This window comes from Argiope bruennichi, chromosome 3, assembly GCF_947563725.1.
Source record: "Argiope bruennichi chromosome 3, qqArgBrue1.1, whole genome shotgun sequence".
NCBI lineage: Eukaryota > Metazoa > Arthropoda > Arachnida > Araneae > Araneidae > Argiope > Argiope bruennichi.
The window spans coordinates 49,246,485-49,274,296 of NC_079153.1; positions in this window are offsets into that span (position 1 = coordinate 49,246,485).

The window sequence follows — 27,812 nt, forward strand, 5'->3', positions numbered from 1 at the left end:
TAAAAAGTGGTCTGATTGTTCTTGAGTCGCACTGCGTGAAGGTAATGACTTCATATGTACAAAAAATAAATGTTCCCCATAAAGATTAATTTACGTTCTTTATAGAATAACTTTTTTAAGTATTAATGAGAAATACCTAGGAAACCAAACTCCCCCCGGCAAGGGTGTTTCTTTGCGGGGGGGGAGTGAAATTTTAAATAAAATCCTACCCTATGATTTATTTTAAGTAACCTAATTGTATTAAACCTATTAGAATCACATAAGCGGGATTGAACATGAGAATGGATGGATAGGATACATAGTGGGATTTAGTGGCGCAAGAGCCAAATTTGACTATACTGCGCCAGTCGTATGGTTAAAATATATAAGGCGTTTTTATGCAAGATTCTGTAGAATTAAAAACTAATTAAAAAATTGCAAGGTCATATCTCCAAACATTGTAAAAATTGGTAACAAATTGAAATGTCAAATAAAATTGTAAAAGCCAATTTCTTTTAAAAATTTAAAAAGGTTTTTGTGGGGACGTTCCCCCACGAGCATTTGCATGTCCACTGTTGAAGCACAGAAAAAACGTAAACGATGATGATTAAAACTAGGACACTCTATTAAAAGATGAAGAACGGTTAAAATCACTTGGCATCTAGAGCAGAAAGGAGCTCGATCGCCGAATAAAAGGTGTTTATGAGTATAACGAGTGTGACCAATGCGGAGTCTAGACAAATTGAACATGAGAAAATTTCATGGGAGTCCGAAGCCCTAACCACTACTCCAACTCAGGAACGTTTAGGCAGCACATGTATAGCCACATATCAGTATTTAGTTATAAAAAATGTTTTTTCTGAGTGTGAACTCAATTTTTTCAGGCAAGACACCTATATATATATATATAAACTTAAAAATAAAAGTCTTATATAGAGATAATATTGGATCCAAATCATTAGAGCCATTTCCAAGGTATACGAAATAAATTTGTACTCTTATATACACGAATCACTCATTTAAAGTGATACGATTAATCGCGAAGTTTAGAATGATGTTTTATTTTGTTGAACAAGTTGCGTTAATAACCCGTCACTTTTAGTAAATAGTAGATATTTCTTTGCAGAATAATATGGATGACAAGGATGTATAAATAGAATATTGATTGAGAAGGGTGGAAGCTGAAATCTAGGAAAATGCTAATGTCTCCGAACTAAGTTTCCTCAAGATGAATCAACATATGTTTGATGCTGCATGGTAGAATTTGATTCTTCTGACATTAAACTCCAACTTCTCAAACTTAGTTGATTGATTCCTAGGATCTTCACTGTGAGTATTTACATTATCGCTCTACTAAGAGTCAAATTTGATGTTGGAAAGGTACGAATTTTGTTTATCAAGTATCTCGTGAGGTAAAAGACGAAGATGATGAATCTGTACTTCAGAAGATTAGATTCATCATGCTTCATCGAGAGTTGGATATGATGAAGTTTAATTTCCTAACCGAAAAGCAATTTTAATGAATGAAAAACAGAAAATAAATTTAGTTTCATATCAATAAAATCATTAGCAATAAATGATAAAACGCAATTTCCTTCAAAATGGTTCAGTCATAAATATTGATTTTGTAAAGCCAAAAGCATTAGGACTTTCTTCTTGTATCACCCTTCCCTACTAATTAGGAATTGGATTAATTATTTCAATATCTTAAGAGATTGAATTGAATAAATTCTTAAATTAAGGATGAATGTCTGAATTCTAAATTAAAATTAATCAGTCGATTCCGTTTGATTAGAAATATCGATGGCTATTAATGAATATGATTAAATATCATTTCATCCAAGATGCAATTATAGGAATAGATTATATGCTGATGAGTCAAGTCAGTAATCAACTTTAAAAGTTCAATGCATAGAAATGGGTCATCTTTACTCTTTCGAACTATCGAAGGGTCACTTTTAAAACTCTGTAAAATTCTCAAAATTTCAAGTTCTGAATCCATAGTTTGCATGGAAATATGCCTAGATTATATATCGCATGTATCTATCTATTACATGAAAACTTTTAATACAAATGCTGTGTTTCAATTGCTTTCCGTTTTCTAGTAAACGAGTCATCTAACCCATGATATTTGAGATTGGTTTTACTAGTATTGTTTGAAATATTGAATGAATATTATTATGTCATAATAAATATTTATATTGAATTTGATGGTGGGATAGTGATAAAAAGGGAAAGTAAATTTTTAATTAGCACTAAATTAAACAAATCCATTTAAAATAATATTATGTGTTAACTTTATTGTAAAATAAACCGTTTGTGGCAAAACTAATGAATAGCTTTTCGATTTTACTTTTTCGCTTAACGGAAATGTTTCATTTCTCTACTACCCATTGTCTAAATAGTTAGGCAATGTAACATTAAACCTTCCATGCTTTTTAAATAGTAATGGGGTATCCTGTGATGGTTCTCGATTCGTGATTAAAATGATTTAGTGCCACATTTTGTATGTCGTGTTGTCATGCCACAACAAAGACACAATTGTTCATTTACCAAATATTATTACTGATTGAAAAAAGGTTTGCAATTTTCAGTGAGATTAGCTTTTGCAATGACTATCAATAAGTCACAAAATCAGAGTTTTGAGAAAATTGGTCTGATTATTAATGATCAAAGTACAATATTTTCACACTGTAAGTTGCATGTAGCTTTATCCAAAGAGAAATCTATAGCTACAATTAGAATGCAGGCTAAAGTAGGTAGCATTTATAAATATTGTTTTTAAATATGCGCTTAGTAAAAAGGAAGCAACATGAAAAATTATATTAGTAGCGAACTTTTAACAGATTTAAGAAGAATGTTTTTACTTAATTTATTTCAAGGCTTTTTTTTTCTTCAGTTTTATGTTTTAATTCTTCATTCCTGCAGAAAAAAATTGAAATTATGATGACATTTCTTTTGAATTTTAATTAGTGCTAAAATATTTCTGCTTTTTTTAAAAAACTTGGAAATGAGATTTTTTTGTCCAGGGTAATTCTAAAACAGTTTGTTTCCATTTATTTTTGTTGTCTAGAGTTATTCAATCTCTCAGGAAACTCCATTAACCTAAGCGCATGCATGATTCAAGAACAATATCCGGGTTGGCGAGTGAAAGCGAGTAAGTATCTTGATAAGAAAAATGATATGAAATAATTTAGGGAATACAAATTTCATTCATCAAAATAATGACTTTAGAAAGATAGTGTGGGAAAGAATCTGAGAGGAAACTTTATTTTGCCAGCGTAAATTTTAAATTCATTTTATGATTATATCCATGACTATATCAAAAAGCAGTTATGAAAACTTTTGTCCAGAATGCCTTTTTTTTATTTCTTTTGCTTCATTTTAATTTCAAAATTTAAAAAATACTTTATTTAAAAAATGGTTTCTCATATTTTTCCAGAGTAGGAAAATTTGATTTTTAGATTAAATTATTTACTTACAAAGTTGTCCGCAACTTACTTAAATACTTTACTTTAAAAGTTGCCCACAAAAATTCAATCCTAATCGGGGTTTCCGATTATTTCCACACTTCTACATTCACTGTAGAATAAAATATATATTCACGAAAAGTGTTATTAGGACCAGAAGTAGATTTAATCGATCAAGTGTATATTCTTTTTTTTTACATGTATATATATTTCATCAAACATGTATACATACATATATATATCACCAAAAATTTTATTAAGACCATAAGTAAGTTCAATAAATAAAGCCCCTATTTTCTTACCAATCGTATTAGATTCAACACAAGGTTTCTTGTCTTCATTTTGCAAAATTCAGTTTTGGATTTTTATAACTATATTTAGGTTAGGAAAAGGAAATTATTATGAAATAGGTTAGAGAAATATCAAATCTAATAATCGATTGTTCAGAATATTATCATTTGTCATTAGATTATCGATAAATTTTCATTCATAACTAGCCATTTTGACGGAATCAATTCATTTTCAAGGGATACATTAATATTATGAATGGCTGTACAATTTTCAATCATTTAGTCAGATATCTTTCGAGAATTATTTAATATTTCTTGAAATCATTTAAAGGCCATTTTTGTCACTTTTATCTAAAAAAGGGAAATAATATTTTGTATAATGGCTTTCTAAAAGATATTTTTATAAATGAATATATTTTTTAGGATTTATTTGAATTCGGCCAATATTTTTACTGATCTTTTGCAACATTGGAAAACAAATGTCAACGAAATAACAACACCTTTATTCTCACTTAAAAAAAAGCAATAGTTCCCATTAAAAGAATATTCACAAAGAGAAATAGAAAAAAAATCAAATGCATCTTTACAAATATCTTTTTTCCTTTCTTCAATTTTGGAAATACATTTTCCTGCAAGAAAGAAATAAAAGTGAGAGAGGTATCAAAGCACAAGCGTCATTCGTAAAGGTTTTCTGCCAAGTACAACGCCAGAATTCTGATCTAGCAGAAAGTTTTTTTTTTTTTTAAATCGGTTTCTACAATTGAATACGAAACAGAATATTTAGGCATACGAAGAAACATTTTTAAGTAAAAATAAGATCAAACTGCAGACAAAATGAGTACTATTTTTTAATTTTTTTTATTTTATTTTAAATGAATCCTGAATCTAAATTCGTTTTTTTCCCCTCATATCTAAAGTGTCAAACGAATCTACGTCACAAACGTAATTTTTTTAATATAAAAACTATCTTACGGCATCGCATGAATGGATTAAAAATATTTCAAACATTCAACAATGCGACGTTTTCCCGAATTACAAATGAGTTCATTATTTGTATACAAAAAAAAAAAAAATCCGAGATCAGTATATTTTATTCGAACTTTTCCCTCTTTTTCCAACACAAACAAAAAAAACTTTGTGAAAGGATGTAATATTATAAAATATTTGTAACAGTGAATCAATGAAGGTGCAGAAACCTGAAATTTATACAGTTATTAGATCCAGATATTATGGAATTTAATCTAGGATAAAGCGATTAAATGTTTTCGTTTATTTTTTTATGACTTTTGATAATTAGATAATCCGAAAATAATGAAACGACAGAAGAATATTTTGTACCACAACAATTTTCTAATTTTTATAACATTAAAAAAGTTTGACAAAAGTAAGTTTTGCTCAAATTTACCACCAGGTGGCACTACAAGTTATGTAGTGTTGAATCAAAATTTAAATCATTTAACTAATTAACTTAAAATTAAATCCGAAAGTATTAAAACAACGCAATGTCGTCTACAACACATAATTGGGTAAATTTTCAAAATTTTACTACAATCGGAAGAGAATTAAAATCAAGTAAAAATCCTTGGTTTAAATTCATGAAACAAATCAAACTTTAAAAAAAGTACGTAAAAATGAAACTGCTATATATTTGTAGATTCGATAGTAATCTCTCAGCAGTTTAATATAGACCACAATTAACAATGAATCAATATTATACCTGATACTTTTAATTTTACATTTGTGGCAGTGGCTCTAATGTCCTTCGATCTAATGACAAGCAGGAGTCCCTTTAAGTGCACAACTCCTGATGAAAAGGAAGTGAGGTATTTTCTGTTGGTCAAAGAGATTGTGAAGCAATAAGGGAGAATCTTAGACAGGAGTCTTAGATAGACACCTAAACACATGGAGAAAGGATGCCTTTAGTAAGGACTTTGAATTATCGAACTTAGGGATTTATTTGGAGAAGAATTTGTACCATATAATCACTGTGCGGGTTTTGAGTAATATTGATTAGGAAGCATTTGTAATGTATTTTAATCAGCTCTGAACTATGTAGTAACTAGATAGTCTAGAGCTGACTAGTCAACTGTTAGGAAAAGGATGAGAATTTCATGAAATCAATATATTTCGTATATTTAGTTTTATATATATTAGTTATATATATTAGTATATATATTTTATATATATTAGTTTTATATATTTAGTTCTAATTTTCGTAATTGATTATAAATTGATTTATGACTGATTGCATATTTCGTACAAATATTTGAAATGAATAAATATCATATCTGATGCCTTTAATTCTACATTTGTTGTAGTAGCTGTAACGTCATTTGGTCTAATGGCTATCCAAGTCCATCCAAGTCCAGAATTCCTTATGAAAAGGAAGTTCGTTATTTTCTGTTGATCAAAGAGATCGCGGAGCAGTAAGGGGGAATCCTAGAAAGTAGTCTTTCATAGATATCTTCAATATATGAATAAAGGATATACCATTAGAAACTACTTTCAACCACTCAAATTAGGATTTAATTTCTAGGATAATTTGTACCCGACAGTCCAACTGTCTGGTATAAATTGAAATGTAGATAATCTGCGAGTTTTGAGTAGTGCTGATTAGGGAGAATCTGTAACATTCGTCATATAATATATTTTAATCAGCTCTTAATTATACAGTAACTAGATAGTTTAGAACTGCCTAGATGCCTGTTAGGGAAAGGATGAGAATTTCATAATATGTGTTTCATAACTTATTACATATTAATTTATATTTCATAACTGATTACATATTGATTTATGTCCCATAACTGATTACATATTGATTTACATTTTATACTTGATTATCTGCTGATTTATGTTTCATACCTGATTACGTATTTATTTACGTTTTATAATTGATTACGTATTGATTTACGTTTTATAATTGATTACGTATTGATATACATTTTATAACTGATTACATATTGATTTATGTTTTATAATTGATCACATACTGATTTATGTTTCGTAACTGATTACATATTGATTTATAACTGATTGCACATGTCGTACAAATATTTATTTTAATATTGTCGTCGTAATTAAGTGAAATTTTTTTAAATCAGTTACAAAAAAAGAATGATTGTTTATTTCTGAAAAGTATACTATTTATTATTTTAATAGAAAACTATTTATTATTTTAATAGAAAACTATTTATTATTATTTTAATAGAATAAATCACTTTCATCTTTTAGCAAATACTATCGGGAAGAAAAATTTACTACCTTCACAATTAAATGATTGATTTTATCGTACATAGAGAAATTCATTGATAGAAATAATATATAGGAGTTAAAATAACTTAAACGTGGGTGGAGGATCGAAGCACTTTCAGTGGGTCTTATTATAAATATTTTCAATCACCGGAGGGAATATTATATTACGAAACTGTCATTCAGATCATTCAAAGTTTCCATTAAAAGCCCTTTTATAATCTTTCCTTCTAGCTTTTTCTACTAGAACTTGTGAGCAGAGCATTTGGATAATCCTATCGAAACCCTTAGCTTCTTTCCATTTGAATACCTGCCTTTCATTATCTAAGTGCAGTCTACTAAATATTTCAATAACTAATCAGAGAAGTAGAAAGATCCGCTGGGCATCGTAATTGCAAAATCTTTCAAAGTCTCGATATTTGATTAGAGTTCTAATTAGCAATTTAAATATATGAAATTTAACAGCACATAGAATTTATCTGTGTTCATTATTATAACAAATGAAAGGCTCTTAATTTAATTTTAATGGTTTCATAAAATAAATTTATGCACTAAAAATATTAAAAATAAAAATAAAATTCTTAGTTTATATGATTTTTTTATAGTTTCTTAGAGTTAAAATAGAAAGCAAATGGAAATTAAATTGAAAATTGAAGAATTTAGCTGACATATAGAATGAAATTCATGCGTTTTATCATGCAGAGTAATGAAAATGATTCAGAGAAAAGTTTGAATACAGGAAACACACACACGCACGCACACACACACACACGCGCGCACACGCACACGTGCACACGCACACGCACACACACACACACACGCACACGCACACGCACACACGCACACACGCACACACACACACACACACAAAATATATATCAAACCCTTGCAAATACAAAAATATAAACAGAAATATCAATCGAATTAAGTATTAAATAGATAGCGCTGTTTATTGGGGTTGTAAATGGATTGTTAACTTTCGACTTAAATAGTCTTGAATTTTCTGTGCCATAATTTTGAAATCATGATATACAATACTTTATTGATCAAGAGATTCCTCGAGATAAGATAATAAGGATATCCAGTATCCCTGCATATAACTGAGAAATATTTGTATTATCCAATGACAACTAATACAGGAATCTCCAATTTAAAGTTTGTATGATTGTAAATGATAAGCAATATGTTCCAATTTAATATGTGCATGAATTGTTCTAAGTGTAAAGCATAGATAAACATATTTTTCTCTCATTATCCCCTTGCCATTTCTAAATCTAAGCACATTCTGTTGCTCATTAGAGTGGATTTAATGTTACACATTCATCTCTTATTCTAGTTTGTGTGCTAGTTTATGTGTTTCCCTTAACAACTTCAAAGCTGAAATTTGTAACTATATGTCCAAATGAGCACAGAGAGAGGTCAAAGTTACAAAATTTCACAGGTACATGGGATAAAATTTGGAACATATTTGCATAAATATTTCAAAGATTTATAAAATTAAGTTAAGCTAAGATACATTAAAGTCTCGTTACGAAGTAATTGGAGGACTAATTTGAGACAGATTTCGAAATTTTGAAGTATGCTTACATAACACAGATGGAACAGAACTTGTTCTTACATCCGAATACCACATCATGATGAATACTAACCGCGAATATTAACCAGTACATCATGGTGATGGAGACAAAAGCAGGGGCTTTGACGTCAAATCAAGTACCATAATTCTGCACCATGCCTACTTACTCATTGAATTTCTTTAATTTCTCATTGTGTATTTTGGTTTAATGAAGTTCCAAACCTCAACCCCAGCTGCTCCAAATATAAAAATAAGTATTATTGTATATAAATAAGTTACAGTAATGGCACAAGAATATAAGAAACAGACATTATAGAAGAACTTTAAAAAAAAATTCAATATTGCATCTGGGTAGCAGTTAAAGAAGTTCGTTTCTTTTGTCTATTGAGTTTAAAACAATGTGTATAATGAATAATTCCTATACTGAATAATTTCGAGAAATAATGCTTTGGAAATTAAAGTCATAGCAAAGTACATACTTCTACTTATTACTGCTGATATTTTTCATAAAAAAGCATTTAACATTTACTATGATTCAAATCTTTTGTAAACGAACTAGTCAATATTCTCCTGTAATGAAAGTTATAAATTTTAAATTATTAAAACATATTTTACTAAAATTAAGCAGAGGCACAATGGTATTTATATCATAATGTTTGAAGAAATGGTTTTCAGCAGATTCAAATGAATGAAAATAATTCCTTTCATTTGGAATCTTTCTTATAATATAATATAAAAGATTTATTTGCAGCATTATTCAGTTTAATGTAGTATGAATTCTTTCAAAAGAATCCGTAATTATATACGCAATATTAATTATGGTATTCTTCGCTATTCCCAATAGAGACTTGAAAGGAAAGAACAGATGTTCAAGTAAATTAACAAGTACGATAACAATTAACTGTGATTTATTTGTAATTAGGTAATTAATATAAGGGATTTTTTTATTTTTTTTAATAAAATCATTTACGATATATTTGGATACTTCTATTTAGGAATTCATTTTTTGATTATGATTTTACAATGTTCTTAATTTGTTTCGGTAAAGCATATAATTGATAGTAAAGATTTAGTAGAAGCTCCCATGATTGTTGAGAATTGTAATTAAAATACTTTTCTACTAATTATACTGCATTATTGAACCCATTCTAAAATCATTTATGTTAGTAAATTAATAATTTCAATAAATAGAAATGCTTTCTTAAAGATTAATAAGGTCGAATTTCGCATTTGTTTTCAATTTCGATTAATTTTGAGATTCTAAAAAACTTATTTCAGTGTTCATGAAAAAAGTTTCTTTATATATTTTTATTTTGTTTATTAATTTTTTCGAAAGTATTCATTAGTCTTTAACTCAGGAAGCATTTCAGGTTTATTTTATTTTATTTTATTTATTTATTTTAATTTTTGTGTATTTAAAATAACTGGCAAAGAACCGAGAATCTATTTCCAACTTTTGAATCCTTCCATCATTGTTTTTCATTTTAAATAAAATCTCATTATCCTTAGATATGTCATCAACGATCGTGTGCTTCTAATCCACCTCCCACATTCGAGACAAATTTGCCCAATATTTCACTTTTCGATCTCTTACGAGAAAAACCGTAAAAATTCTCTCAGTTAAAACTACTGTACTGATTTCGACAATTTTTATTTCACATGAAATTTAATAACGCGTAGATATGCTATTAACCATATACTCCCCAACGTTCTTTAATTTGATAAATTCCCCAAATGTAATATTAGTATAACTCGACCGATTTCGTCAGTATCTCAGTAACACAGAAGTATTATATAATAATTGCATATTATTATATAATTCTATAAATACCAAATAAAACTGGAATATTGTTACAAAACATAGTTCAATATGTAACAACGTTTTTAACATTCTAAATTTTCAGATACTTTATTAAAAGAAAGTTCATTTATTTAATTCAGTAATTAAATAAATAAATTTTAATTATTATAATTATAATTATAATAATTAAAAATATCGCAGAAAAATTATTATCCTAGAGTATAAATAATAAATCATCTTAAGTAGAGCAAAGCAAATAAAATTATATAATAAACTCTAAGTTTATCAACGAGGATCGATATAATATGATCAACATCGATAAAAGCAGAAATTATAATATTATTTTTATTGTATTGTTCAATATATTCTATTATTTATTGACTGCAAGAATAAATTCACTTTTAAAATGAACTTTCTATTTTGACATAGAAAAGTTGCTTCCTTTTCCTAAAAAATTTAAAAATGTTTAATGTTTTTAAAATAATTATTAAAAAAAAGGATTTGATTTTCAGTGTTTCAAAAATATTAAAAGGCTAAAATATATTAAAGCGAAATAAATGATTTATTCATTTCTCAAAACCTACTGTTTATTCTGTTATTTGATATGGAAATAATTAAGCCTCCTTGCAAATTTTTTGTTTAGAAAAACTATCAAGAGATACCATGATACCATTTTTTATAGTCAAATATTTCATCTTTTAATTAAAGCTAATTTCTCTACAAAAACTTAGAAATCAAATGCTTCAAATTAAAATAATAATAATAATAACAGCAAATGGTTCTAAGTAAATTTTTTTGCTTTTAAATGCAATAACTTTGAGACAGTTTCCTTAATTTATTACAGTACCAAATATTTAACGAAACAAGTGGAAAGCTCTCTTTTTTTAATAACATGACTAATAAAAAATTATAAAATAGTTATTTACTTAGAAGGAGAATTAAATTATAGGGTGAGAAAGATGTAGTAACTGCAACCACCTGCCTAGTTCTTCATATGGAATGGAATTTCTTAAATGATACTCGGTTAATCCACTGGCTGTCTTTCACGTATCGATATTCTAGTGATAAAGCTCCCAAACTGCATGCAAAAAAAATCGGTTTTGTTACTCATGTTAAGTATCGAAATATTTTATAAGATTTTAACCAAGGAAAATAGAGTCAATAGAAGTTCTGCGTAGAATCATTGAGAGATTGCTTGTAAAGATCAATTACATTATACGCAATTTATTATTTTTATTCTTATACTTTGATTGGTAAATTTTAGGATATCAGATCTGCATAAGAATTTTAATACAATATAGCATTACGCAATACTACATAAAATTTTATAGTGTTGCTTCAGCTTATTCAAAATTGTATAACATTGCACGGCATTCTATAGTGCATTGCATGAAATAATTGCTGTATAATATTACAAAATTCTTACTTCAATGTTTTAATATTGTAGAAAATATATAAAATACTTACACAAATTTTATTATATTGCTTGATATTATCTTGTTTTTGAGTTTGTACGCATAGCTGCATATTTATTGCGTAAATGCAAAGTAGTAATTTCTTTTATCGCGATAAATTGTAGTTCAAAGTTAGTCGACAGGACTAAAATATTATTTATTAATAAAACTGATTAAGGCATCGCTGAATGTGGCTAATTGTCATTACCTTTAGAATATAACCCCCGGGGGACACCTCGAAATGAGGATGACATGCTTCCGGTATGGTGGTTGGATCTCGCCACCCTGGAGGGTACACGAAAAGGTGTGGGATCTGGCTCCTCCCGTCAATGACGGGGCCTACTTCCTTCGGGAAGGGTTGTACCATGGCCGGTGATGGTCCTTAGGACTCAACCACATTTCCGGCCAGTGTTGCTGTTGCAGCAGTCCGGTCATTCAGTTTTCATTGTCCGTTTGCCTTCCGGCGGGTTGGAGAGTCAGTGATATGACTTACCTTTAGAATATTGATATGTCTTATATTGTTTCGTGTAAAAATAAATTATAAATAAATAATCATTAGATTATTAAATATATCATTCCAAAAACTATGCGTAATGTTTCATTTTATTCACTGTCGTGACAGTCATGGTACCTCCAGCAATTCCAAAAATTTGACTATCAAAGTGTCATGTTAATCCCTGATCTTAAAAGTCTGTAAAATCTAAACTAATAGGAGTGGACCCACCGAAATTTTTTCACATGCTCTGTAATAAAAGTATTGTACAATTCCTCTGCCACATAAAAATGTGGTACTTGGGCAGACCTGTGTACTCCTCAATTGCTCAGATTTTTATCTTCAATACATAAAAGCCTCGCGCTTCAAAGATAATAAAGAAATCCTAGTACATATTTTGGGCCACTTTTTTATACCTTTTTCAAATTAAAATTTGACACTGAATTAACATTTTTGTAATAACATTACATAGCAGATTTTTTTTTATTTCAATTTCAATTCGCAATGAGAAAATGCATATTATATATGCATTTTCCGTATATTTTTGTATAAATACGAAAAAGACAGACAAAGGTTATCCACTTGATAAATTTGCCTCAAACTGACTCGAATGCAGATCTATATTTTAGATATCATTTCTATGCACCAAATTTCATTTATCTAGCTACTTATGATTTGTAATTATTGTGTTTACTTGTACTTGAGCACTCGAATAAGAGTTTCTTTAAATGGATTTCGGTCAAAATTTGATATAAAAACCAAATTTCATCCGTGTAAATCAACGCGTTCTGAATTATCATTTTCACAAACAGACGAAATTTTTTTAAAGAAAATCTGTCTTAGTGAGGTCATGGAGGTTCTTGAAATTTTCATATTATAATTTTTTCACGATTTTAATTCTTCCTCTTTGTATACTTCGTAAATAAAAAAAAAGTAAAAACCGTTGAAAAATCGGTATGAAATTTCATAAAATTTACTGCGTACAGTTATCTTGTGATTTTTAATTAATTACTTATTGATATCGCTTAATGATACGTCTGTTACTAAATATGTGTAGCAATGTTGAACTCTAGGCAGGTGAATTAATTTCAGGAAATAAGGATTTGAAACATCTATGAAGCTTTTGATTTATGCATTTGATTTCTACATAGGCATTTGAATCTAGATTAGATGGTGCGTGGCATTATAGAAATCAATCTAATTTATTCGACTGTGTACATTTCTATAATTTAGAATTATTCATAGTACTTGTACATTCATACAAAATACAGATTAAAATTAAAAGCTTTTATGTATTTTATGTTCCAATATTTAAGATATAAAAATGCTTCGAATATTTATATATTAACTTGGCATATTTCTCAAAATTATATCTTATTTATAATTGTTTATTATTAAAATAAAATCTAGCTTTCTTTATTTTCAGATGTCTATTATAACATGTTTTGACTTTAAAATTCTTAATTTCATTCTATTGTAGATGATATCCAACAGCATTTTACCTTCAAACTTGATTGAAATTGAAAAACGTTTTAACCCTTTATTTACTAAATTATGTTGCCATCAATTTTTTATCTTCATTTTTGCACTAGTAGTTAAGTTTTCTAGCAGAATAATCCCAGGGAACCCAAGAAAAATATTTTAATTAATAGAAATATATTAATTTAATTATTAATTAAATATTTTTAATTCCTACTTTTAGCTTATATTAACTTCTTGCTATTTGGGTTACATTCACCGTGTTCTTTAGAATACCATCAGCAAAAATTGTCATATTACGTAGATATAAGCCAGATTTAAATGGTACTTTTAAGTACCGTCAGTAAATAAAGGGTTAATCAATTTTAAGCAAGATTTTTTAAGAATTCTATATGCATTTTTTTGTCATGAAAAGTACTAAATAAAGATTCTTTTATTTGAATAATTGATTTCATTTCGCATGAGGTGACAACTTTTTCAACCCTTAAGTTTTTGAAATTAAGTAACTGATTCTAAATATATCCTTTAACAAAGAAGATAAAATTAAGAATAAAATATGCTCAATGTTAATAGTTCAGAACTTCAGACGCTAAATAAAATACAATTATTTATTTAAGTGCAAAGGCAAAGATGCTCTTTACGATTAAAATTTACAAAATAATAATGCAACAAAATTCTTATAATAATGATTCTGTTAGTATGGTGACTGTTTTTAAAGCTTCAATGGAATAAAAAATGTGCAAGAACAAAATGAATTTATTACTAGAAATTAAGCACGAACATGGTTATATTTCGACATAATCATGTAATGATGCAAGAAGGTTCTTTACATTCTTTTAAAGATTCTCTTTAACCTCAAAATTAATTTTTTTTTTGAAGAATAAATATGGAGCAGAAAGGATTAAACATTCACCCCTGAATATGCAGTTTTTGCATGTCTGTCGGTCAACTTGTTGCCCCCCAGCTTCTCTCTTTCTTTCGAAAGACAATCACAATCCATTCGTTGAATATGCTTTGTTTGCAAAAGTCTTCGATCCTTATTTCATTTCATAAACAATGTGGTTGAAAACCAAGTAATTTTCACCTGTTCCTTCAGTTGGAAAAGTGACCGGATGCCCAGAATAATGAAGTGTTTCAAAGGAACATTAAGAGTCATCCCATATCACTGGCAGAAAAGTTTCTCAAAGAAACCTGGTCCACCAGTATGACAGTCCTTCTATCTTCATGGCTATTACCCGGAAAAGTAACCGTGCTTCTTCATAACTTTTGGTAATAAATTCAATTTGTTCTCTCTCTCTCTCTCTCTTTTTTCTGTAACTATTTAAATCCTGAAAAACAAATCAGCCCTCGTTATTTATAATAATAAAAAAAAAAAATTCAAAAATATTGAGCTCCAAATAACAGTAAATTTTGATTGATTATATTAAGGTCCAGTTCAGAACAAACATAAAAGCTATACTGGTATTCCAGCAAAAATTGTATAAAGAAGTTCTAGTAGAAATATTCTAAGTAAAATGGATTTTAATTTAATTTATAAGATTTTCTTACTTTTAATAAATTACAAAATCATGCATTATGATATTTATTGAATTTTATTTATCTTTGAGAATTATTTTAAGAAGATTGTTAATAATTATTATGAACCTTATTAATGTTAGAATTCTTTTATTTCAAGATTTCTTGGTCTTCCTTGATTGGTTTAAATATTTTATTTTTTTTAAGCTTTCTATGTACGGAAAAAAATCATCCTTATTTTATTTTTTTTACTTTCATCAATCATGCCTTTTTATTCTTTAATATATTTCAGAATTCCTTATTATAAATATTATAGAATGTCTAATATCCTTCCAAGTTTACTATTAGACGCCATTTTCCCCATAGTATTAAAAATTAAATGAAAATTAAACGAATAATTGATATTTGAACAATGATAATTATCGGAGAAATATAGTTAATCAAAATTTCAATACTTCAGGGATAGAGTAAAAATTTCGTTGCAAAATGTTATTGAAATTCGTGAGAGGAATTAAAAATGTATCAAAACGTCCCACATTCTAACTTTTTCATCTTTAAAAAAATTTAATATATTTTTATAGCATTATAAGACAAAAATCATAAAATTTGCAGGGAAAAAATAGTATTTCTAGAATCTAATTTCCTTTTTTCAGTGGAAAACATCATAATATATCTCATTGTAATAAATGTCATGATCTTTTTGTATTAAGAAAGTTACCAACTCATTTTCTTCAACTTCTGTATAACCAATTTCGATTTCGTAAATGGTTGGCGTAGTTTCTGACAACGTGGGCTATTATCGGTAAAATAAATGTCATTTAACAAAATCTCAGAAATAGTTTTCACGTTATTCGGCAATATAGAGAGGGCGTTATTTGGTTGATGACATTGTTTTTCTTCAGAAACTTAGAAAATAAAAATTCATAAAAGGAATCAATGCAATTTTATTGAAAAGAAAATTAAGAAATGCGTCATAATAGGAAATGTTTTCAATTATTTTTCCTTTATTCTAAATATATATTTCACGGACCAAAAAATTCACCTAATTTTTAAATAATTCTAACAAGGAATTTTAATAAATGGCAGATTCATTTTGGTTAGAATATTTTTTTGTATATATATTTTCAAAAGAATTGGTACAAAATGCATCTAACTACTGTTCGCTGCCTTATTAATTCTTGTAATACTATTGATATATTAGTTACTTTCCCTATAAAATTAATATTAAAAAACTTGAATATGTTTTCTAACACAGATCTTACAGTAAAAGAATAACTGAAGATTAAAAATGTTATTACAGTTAAAACTAAAAATTTAGGTAATCCTTTTTTTTTAAAAAACTGTTTTCACGAACTATAAGGATATTCACACAACAGCTTAGTTACACACTCCTTTGAACTAGTTAGAGAACTCTGGGAAAGTTTTTGTTTATTTCATTGTAAATCATTGCTTATTTAATATTTTTATATGCAAAATGGAATTTAATTTTCTATTTGTCGTTTGGTCTCCTGTTACATTCAGAATGACTACTTCTCGTTTCAAAAGGCCTCGTTTATCGCATTTGTACGCTTCTATTTTGGAAAGGGGTATAACGCAAGAAATAAGAAGAGTACTCTATTTTCATAATATCTTATTAAAATTTCCCTAATATTTCCATAATATTGTCACGTAGATACTTTAGTATAGAACTCAATGACACATACAAAAAGTAGGGCTAAACCAATTTATTAACTGAACTTTTAACACAGTGACTGACAAATCTTCTGCTTTTATACTAGCAGGGAAAGTTCCAGAATACTTGTCTGGAGACAGTAAGAAAAGTCCAGAATAATTGTCTGGAGACAGTAAGAAAAGTCCAGAATACTTGTCTGGAGACAGTAAGAAACGTCCAGAACACTTGTCTGGAGACAGTAAGAAAAGTCCAGAACACTTGTCTGGTAAACTAAAGAAATGTCCAGAATCTTCTGGAACATGAAATAAAGAGAAACACAAAATCAAGGAATTAAATATTTACACAAACTGTGAATCGCATTGTCTCTAGCGGGATTCGAACTCACAATCTCTTGATTATGAGATCAGTGCTATGACAATTCGGCCATGGAGAGTCAACTGCCTCTTTTCAATGCGGCAATATATTATTAAAAGTATTTTACTTTTAGATATTCCTTTACTATGTTAATATTGATTTTCTGTTTAAATGAAACGATATTGAGATCGGAAATTATATAATTTTCTATGTATTTCTAAATAAAAAATAAACGTTTCATTTCATCTATAGTTTGGTCAAATAAATCCCGAACAGCGCACGAGCAGTAGTTTTCTATACTTAAAGCAGACAATATTTATATTTTTAAACTTAAAGAAATTTTATGTTACTTTATTATAGTTTCTTTAATATCTATCATTGTAATCCCAAGATTTAATTATCATTGGTAAAAAAAAAATAAACATTTGAGGTTTAGACTTGCTATGTATGAAAATTGGCACGTCGTTTTATTATGCTACGGAATGCATTTTCCCAATCTCTTGGCATATGCTAAGCCATCACCAAGTCATGAACAAGTATGGCTGAAAGGGTCACCAACAACTTTCTCTCCAGGCAATAAATATATAGGATAATTAAATTTATCAGTAAAAATAGAGATATTTTCTTGCCTACCTAACTCTCAACATCAAGTGTCATACTCACAAAGACTAAGGGGGGGGGGGGAAGTAGCACAGTTTCTTCACATACATTTGCATTCATAAATATCAGTTAGTTTTCTTTGTTACCATTAACCAAATTATTTTCCAATTGATTTTTATAACTGCATCCTCATCTACTATGTCACGATAACAAGTGAACACAGAATTCTTGTGTTTTTTCATACATTTTATCTTTCTGCATATTATTATTCGAAATATATTTTCTTTAACTCATTCAAAGTTGAAAATCCTTGAAAAACTGTTTCTTATGTGTTTGTAAATTCAATACATAGCTATTTTTGTTTTTTCTTCTGCAAATATTTTAGTATTTAATAAAATTCCAGTAACATACCCATCAAACCGTTTAGTGACCAGAATGGTTGCGGATACGGGGGTATGAGAAGGCGTTTTGTTCTCTATAATATATCCTATGCAAAGACCGTACTAAGGTTTGAAAAACGATAAATTGCTGATGATGTCGTGTCCCCGTTACCATGGAAAGGGTTGCAGTAGGTTCTGAGGGTAAAGACCCCTGAGCACCCAAGGGCAGAAGTCTGAGTTCTAGCTCATATGAAGATGAAACTCACACACATTCGCTTGCACAACCCCGTTTTACAGGGGAGGGGGGGGGACACATTCAGACACCTCACAGATAGAATACAGAACAACCATGCCCGAATCGGGACTCGAACCCAGGACACGCAGATCACGAGGAAGACGCGCTACCCCTATGCCAGGACGCCGACATGATAAATTGTTAAAATATTTAAGTGCTTTATTTTAATGCATTCCTTTAAATTTCTGCATTATGTAATCAAGTCTTCTTTAAAGAAGAAAAAACAAGAAACCAAACATCGTCGTCTTCATGAGCACAACAGCCCTTTGCAGACCTTGGCTGTCGTAACCACGCGCACTTTTCAGCGCTTTCTATCCCACGCAACTTCCTTCCAATTCTTTATCCTCAGAATGCTTATGTCTCTTTCCACATCATCTAGTTGGAGGTCTTCCTCTGTCTCAGAATCCCTTAGGAGTTTTAAAAATGGATATTTTGAGGGCGCTGTTTTTACGGCTTCACCAGATGTAGCCAAGCCATCTTAACCTATTCCTCCGGATAACCAGTGCTATTTGTGGTTGCCTCCAGAATTTGTATAATTGAATCTAGTTCGCCAACATTCTCTCTCTAGTACTGAGCCAAAGATAATTCTAAGGATCTTTCTCTCGAACATTTTCAGAGAACGCTTAATGTCCAAGTTAAGAATCCAAGTTTCACTTGCATAGAGCAGAACAGGCATAATAAGAATCTTATAAATTCTTAGTTTAGTTTCTTGACTGATTAAATTGGATATTAGTTGTTTTTTCAGTCCAAAGAAACATTTATCAGCCATTTTTATTCTGTTGTCAATGTCTGCTCTGAGTTTATTATTGTCATTAATCATTGTGCCAAGGTATTTGAAATGATCTACTTTTTCGAAGGTATGACCGTTAATACATAGAGGAACACTGTGATTTATAGTTGAGGGCGAGAGTTCCATAAATTTGAATTTATCTTCGTTGATGTTCAGGCCCATATTTGTGGCAGAAGTTTACAAAGCTTGAAATGCCTCTATCACTGTCATTTCTGATCTTTCCAAAAATATCTATATCATCTGCATAGGCCAAAGCTAAACATCTAGTAATGAGAAATTCAATCCAATATTTACATAATAAAAAAAATTCATATTCAAAAAAATGGTGAAATCAATAAATTATTTTAATTTTTTTCGGGCCATATCTGCTGTTGTCAATATTTGATAGTCGTCAGCTCATTATTAGTTCTCATCATTGATTATACGTTATTTGTAAACGATTGTGAAGTCAGAGAAATTCTTTGAGAAATTATACACAGAGAATAATCTCATTGCTCACTATGACTTTGCAGAATACCTTTTCATGCATTGAGTGTCCCACGGGTGGGGATAACTTTGTAATTGAGGATGAGAAGCATCCGGCATGGTGGCTGGTTTTCGCCACCTCTGTGGTACACGAAAATATGGGACGTACTTCCTTAGGGAAGGGTTGTACCGTGGTCGGTGATGGTTCTTAGAATTCAACCACAGTTACCGCCAGTGTTGCTGTTGCGGCGTTCCTGTCATTCAAGTTTTTCCGTGTGCCTTCCGGTTATTCGGATTAGTGGTTTTATGCATTGAGTAAAAAGTACTCATTTATTAACATTCGGTGGATGAGAATTATTTTTCTCGAGAATATATCATCGCCTAACAAACAAAATCATCGCTATCAATAAAAGAAGAGAAAGACAACTCAGAATTTTTCTATCAATAATGAATTTTTATGATTTGTTTTTTGTCAACAATTAAAAGAGAGAAGCTGTCTTTTAATCTAACGAAATGCGAAAAAACACATAAATATTCATTATTATTTGTGAAAAATTCCATAGGTGTGCATCTTTAAATAGATTTGTTCACAATAATGTAGACCTAGAAAGACAGAATCTGATAAGTGGGCTTAAAACGCAATTGTAGAATTCTGTCAATTTTAAAAGTATATCAGAGAAACGCGTGTGTGTGTGTTCATCTGTCCGCAGGCACAATAGCATTCTAACTCAAAAACATAGATTTATATTGATAGGTGGATGACAAAATTCCATTGGAGTATTAGTTGCAGAATATCCGACTATTTGTTGTACGAAAAAAGTTAATTTAAAAACACATGTTCTTAACCGCATCATTTCATTGATAGAATTGCTCGACGCATTTTTTAATCGTCTTCTTGGATGTGTAAAAAAAAAAAAAAAAAAAAAAAAAAAAAAAACGGAAAATGTAAAGAACTTGTTGTGACAGAAAGTGTGTTGAAGACAGAAAGTACGAAAAATTAGAAAAAAAAGTCGACTACCAAAAAGCAAAGCAAAAAAAAAAAAAAACGAAGAAGAAAACGATTTTCAGAAGTCACAGCAAATAATTTTTATTACAATCGGCAACCAAAAAAAATTCTTCATTTACGTGGGGAAAAATTAAAAGAATAAATATCGAAAAATTAATAATAATATTTTTACCAAAATTATTATTTAAAATTATTTTTAAAAATATTCTTTAAAAAAATATTTGTCTTTTAGTATTTTTAGTATTTATTTTTTAAATAAAAATTAATGTCGTGTATACACAACTTAACAAAGAAAATAATAGTAATAAAATAAACAATCGATTTATGAACTGTGAGATATCTACCTTCGCTGTTAGAATTAACTGTTTGGGCAAAAAATTAGCAAGTTCCAATTTTTAGATCTAAAACCTTAAATTAAATGTTGCTAATTAAAAGGCCAAACTCAAATATGAAAACTGAAAGATACAAAATATCTTCCATTCTGATTTAAAGTAAAAGTTGCTTTTTTTATTATTAGTCTAAATTATAATTAAAAATGTTGTTGGCGTTCTCAAGTATTTCCTAAAAACTCAGTTCTGAGAGTCACGATGCTTTGAGTTAAAATTGATTCTTAACAAAAATCTCAGAATCATCCGTATATCAGATGTTAAAGCTGAGCATTTTATGGGCCGTTTAATATCCAGTGTAAACATTTTATTTCTTCCTTCCTTCATTTCAAAAAACTTCTGCAAAAAATAAATGTTTTCTTTTTGCAAATGTTTTTGAAGAATTCACGGTTCAGCTAAAGAATGCGTGCACGTGCAAGAGGCGAAAGCAATTATATTATTCATATCACACGAAGGATCTCGTCAGTTACAAACAATCTTACACTCTTATTTGAATATGTTATTTTTTCTATTCCTTCATTCTTAAAAGATTCGTGTGACAGTCAGAAAGAAGATTTTAAATATTTTACTCGTTATATCAGAATGGTTTGAAAAAAGAAAGAGTGCAAGTCCTTAATGTGACAGAATATTTTTCGTGGCTGTTTTTTTTTTTTGAACACTTTATTGTTTTCTCCTAAATAAATATAAAATTATACACGTCAAACAAACGCACTTGTAGCATTTTATAAATGAATGAGATTGTACAAGCAAAAAGAGAAAGCTTCTTTTTTTGCTTGTTTCTCTAAATGTAAAAACCATTAATTTGTTATCCATTCACTTCCTTTATGTTCATCCTTTAAAATTCGTTACTAAATTTTACAGAAGAAACTTATATAACTTTTCTTAAATTTTGGATTTCAATCAATAAATGACAATTTTCTCGTTGTTAAAATATGAAAAAATGATGTTGTTTGGTAATATCAATATAAATAAATAAATTCGCTATCTTGTTGCTTTCATGCAATTTTATTTCTTCTAACAATGCTTTATAAATTTATTTAAAGGTTTTTATCTGATCTCACTTCTCTTTCTGTTATAAATAATTTATATAAATATATATAATATTCTTTTTTAAATATATCGAGATGGCACAGATCAATAAAAAAAAATGGTGTCTTAAATCTTGTCAAAAACTGATAAATTTTCATTCTAACGTTCTTTGGAGTTATTTGAGTTTTTCCCTCACCATTACTATTTATGTTTCAAAAATTAAAATTTATTTCTTTGAAATAAAAGTATTTAAAAATAGCTGTGTTAATTAGTAATTTCCAAAATACAATCAATTTAGATTTTTTTTTAATTAAGTGGTAACCTAATGCTCTTAAGAAGAGATCAAAATTGTTTTCGATACCTCAAAACATGAGTTTAGTTCCGTTCTACCTGTTACGTAAGCATGTTGCCCCGCCTCTCACTTGTAACGCCCTCTAGCGGTATATGTAAAAAACGAGCAGTCCTTGTAACATCATCGACGAAGCAGCAACGCCGAAAGGCAAGGCTCAATCCAACTCCCGAAAGCGGAGAAACAATAAATTCTTTAAAATACAAAAAAGGTCCGTCATCATTATCGAACCTCTCCATTCTGGTCCTAGCGATCCGGAGACGAATTAGCGAAACTATGGAGAAAAATAAAACTCAAAAAGCCAAAGAGTTAAATAGAATCCGTGGAAGGATAAAGGCGAAACTAACAAGTGTTAAAAAGTTTGTTGAAAGTAGTTCAACGGTTGAAGAAGAAAATAAATTCATATTAAGCTGTCGACAAAAGCTGGCAATTGTGGAAGAAATAAAACAAGAATTAGAAATTTTATTCAAGGATTATTTAGAAATCGACGAAGATGAAACACTTAGCCAGAAGTGCGATCAAGAAATATTGGATATCGAAGAAGAAAGAAACGAATTAGAGGTAAGTTTGAAATGCTTACTCTCTAATTATAATGTTAACGAAAATGTAATCCATAATATAAATGATCAAAATTCAAATTTGAAAGCCTATATCAATCATATTGAATTAAAAACGAAACTTCCAGAAATTCCCTTACCGCTGTTTTACGGAAAAATGGAAGAATTCAGTAATTTCAAAAATCAATTTATGTGTCTAATAAACGATAATACCGAATTAACGAATGATCAAAAGTTATTTTATTTAAAAGCTGCCCTCCGTGGTGAAGCTAAATTTATAGAAACAAGTGACGATACATTTGAGTCACTGTTTGCAGCTCTCGAAGAACGCTTTGAAAATAAGCGAGCAGTTGTTGATATTCACATTCGAAACATGCTAAAACTAGAAAAATTAAATTTTGAGTCTGCAAAAGGCTTACGAAATATCACAGACACAATAAATAAAAGTCTAAGAGGTTTAAAAAGTTTGAATTTAGAATGTAATGACTTAACAAGTGCTATATTAGTAAATATAATATTAGAAAGACTTGACAAAGAGAGTAGAAAGGCATATGAAATGTCCATCCAATCAAAACAAATACCTTCATTGAAGGAGCTCTTGCAATTTTTAGAATCAAGAGCGATGGTACTCGATCAATTAGGGAAATACCCTACAAGTAACAAATTCCACAAGGAATTTCAAGGCGCAATAAATAAGCCAAAAAACTTTCTTCTTAATGCGAATAAACTAAGTAATGCAAAGCCATGTATTTTATGTAAATTTGAACATCCTTTACAAAGATGCTCTGAATTTTTAAAACTGAGTGTTTCTAAAAGAATCGAGCTTTTAGAAAAATATAACATTTGTAAGAACTGTTTGAAATTGCATAAGCCACCCTGCAAATCCACATTCCGCTGCCGAAGCTGTCAAAAATCAGGCCATAATTCTTTGATACATCTGGATCCTAAAAGTACGCGCCTTGCAGAGGTAACGCCCCCAGACGCGGGGGAGCAACTTTATGTAAACAATGAACCGTCTGGCTCGTCGAGGTTCCCCCAAAAACTGACCCCTGAGGCTGAGTCAGCGCTTGCAAGTAACTCGAAACTATCTTCAACCATTCTATGCACAGCGCAGTTATTTATTGAAGACGCATTTGGTCAAAAAATAAAAATAAAGGCCCTGTTGGATTCAGGGAGTTCGGTAAACATAATAACTGCAGATTTGGCCAATTCTTTAGATTTGAAGCGGGAAAAGGTTAATGCATCCATCTCTGGTATTAACGGAGGAGAATTCTTCGTTAAAAATAAATTAACCACTACCATTTTTAATGAAGACAATGATTTTTTCAGAACTGTATCATTTTTAATTATGCCTAAAATTACGCATTTAACTCCTTCTAAAGAAATTGATATCTCAAAAGTTAACTTCCCAAGTGAGATAAAACTTGCGGATGAGACCTTTCATATTCCTAGTGAAATTAATGCATTACTCGGATGTGAGTTGTTCTTTGATTTATTGAAAGCAGAAAAATTTAGATCATATGATAATTCACTCTTGTTACAAAATAGTGTGTTCGGATATTTAGTAACTGGAACAATCAACGGCAGAAATTCTCATTTCTTTTCTGGATTAATTTTTAAAAATGATAATCTGGAGAATTCTGTTAAAAATTTCTTTAACTTAGAATCTTTTCCTGGTGATAATACAGATGATTCAGTCGAATCAAAAACATATGAAGAAACTTACAGTGAGGAACATTTTCTTTCCACTCATAAGAGGGATAGTACCGGAAGGTATGTTGTTAAATTACCAATAGTTGAAGAAAAACGTTCTACACTAGGCGATTCAAGAGAAATGGCGGAAAGACGTTTAAATTTACTTTGGAAAAGATTAGATAAAAATAAAACAATGGCAATACAATACAAGGCTTTCATGGATGAATATTTCCAGTTGAATCATATGGAAAAAATTTTAGATTCTCCTGAAATTGCCAACAGTGAATATTATATTCCTCATCATGCTGTGTTTCGCCCAGAAAGCACATCAACACCCCTGCGTGTCGTTTTTGATGCATCTGCAAATTCTAGCAGTGGAGTTTCACTTAATTCCATTTTATTGAATGGCGGTACAGTTCAACAGGAACTATTTTGCATCATTCCAAGATTCCGAACATATCAGTTTGCATTTAGTGCAGATATAAAGAAAATGTATCGCCAAATTTTGATCGCAGAAGCAGATAGAGACCTGCAAAAAATTCTGTGGAAATCTAATGAATTTGCTCCTGTGGAAACATACAGACTACGGACTGTGACATATGGAACAAAATGTGCTCCATTTTTAGCCACCAGAACACTCAAGGCATTAGCTGAGAAAGAAAAAAGTGAATTTCCTCAAGCATCTGCAGCACTTCTTACTGATGTTTATGTTGACGACATTTTAACTGGTTCAAATAACTTACCAGAAACCAAGGCTTTACAACAGCAGTTAATAGAACTTTTTAGTAAGGGAGGCATGCAACTTCACAAATGGGTTTCCATCCACCCACCATAGATCTACATTGCTTCTGTGATGCCTCAAATAAGGCCTACGATGCAGTCATCTATGTGTGCTCAAAAAATAAACCCAGTGAAGTGAAAATAAATCTTTTGTGCAGCAAATCGCGAGTGTGTGCAATCAATAATGACCTTCTGAAAGAAGTTAAAACTCTTTGTGAATTGAATTTACTAACTAATATTTCTAATAATTTTGTTTGTAATATTTTAAATTTAAGTAACAACCATACTAAAATTGTAAGTTATCTTTTCAGATTTATTAATCATTTGAAGTGTTCTTCAAAAATGTAAAAAGGGTAAGATGATAATAATAATGGAAATTGAAGCAGCATCCAACTTCATGGTAAGCAAGGTGCAACCTTCTGAATTTTCAGAGGAAATGAATTATTTGTCAAAATGGCAAAATTAACTAAATTAGTACAATAAGTTTGGAAAAATTGGAAACGTGATTATTTGAATAATTTACATCTTAGAAACAAATGGCAGTTTGCTAAGAATAATGTAAATCTTAATGATATGGTTGTAATCAAAGATCCAGATTTGCCTCCATATAAATGGAGACTGGGTAGAATTCAAGAATTAATAAAAGGTTCAGATGGTTTAGTCAGAATTGTTGTAATAAGAGTTTCGAATGGTGTTATTAAAAGAGGTATTAGTCAAATATGTTTACTTCCAAAAAATTAATTGGATTTATATGTGTATATGATTGTAAATAATATATAGAGACTTTAAATCATTTGTATAAATGTGTATATATAAGAATTATTTCAGTACTAATTTGTGTAAATTTATATTTAAGAATTATTTCAGTATTTTTTAATTTGTTTTTACATTTATTCATTTTTTGTAACAATTCTGTCGAATTTATTGTTATGTGTGAAATTCATATAGTGTCTGAATATTGAAATTGTGCAATTTCAAGGCGGGAGTATGTTACGTAAGCATGTTGCCCCGCCTCTCACTTGTAACGCCCTCTAGCGGTATATGTAAAAAACGAGCAGTCCTTGTAACATCATCGACGAAGCAGCAACGCCGAAAGGCAAGGCTCAATCCAACTCCCGAAAGCGGAGAAACAATAAATTCTTTAAAATACAAAAAAGGTCCGTCATCATTATCGAACCTCTCCACTACCGATGCAATAAAACTGTAACCAGCAATATTAAGAAATGATAATTCACTAAAGAAGTACTGAAGGCTACATAATCCGTAATAAGAAGCATCCAAGAGGCCAAATAAATCCATAAGAATATTGGTTAAAATTATCTATACATCATATATTTTTTCAAAGCCCAAATTTCAGTTTCTTTTTTTCGTGTTTTATATATACTTTATAAACAAAATAAGCATGTACAATAGTTCTGACCGATACATATTCGCAAATATTTATGTTAAAGGGTACAATTGCGAAATACAAATCAAGACATTATTTCATTACAATTTATTTTGCTTTGGTTCTTACAAACTGATTTGAAAAATCTTATATGATAATATTGCTCATCTATAAGCTACACAAGCATTTTCCAAAAATTTTGAGTATCATCGAAAATATATTTTTCTCTAAAAATAACGTTTCAAATACTGACAAGAAAAAAGATTTTTTTTTTTTTTTTTTTTTTTCGTTTAAGAAGAGAGAACTCAAAAAAATGTAGAATTTATAAGAGACCTATTTTTATACTTAAGGTAAGCTCAAGTGAAAAAATGACAAAGAAAAGATTTTTTAGCTAAGTGTAGACAAAAACGTCCAACAACTAAAGTTTTAAAAATGTTACACTGTTAAGTTTTGAAGAGGCAATCAGTTAACGGCGCAACTGCTCTCGAAGAAAAAAATAAAAAAAACTTAGAAATCTTTTTTTAGTCTGATATTGTTACATAAAAAGACCTCCAGTATTAATTTTCTTGCCTCGTGTCCTGCTATTATACTTTTCAAGAAATAATTTATACAACTGAATTTTTGTGTAGTACATGGTTTTCTAAAGCCAGTGAATTACACAGGAAGTAGTAAATTAGAAAATGTAATAAATCACACTTGCGAATTTTGAATCTACCAAAATGTTCACTAAAATATTTTAACATAATAATTTAACACAAATT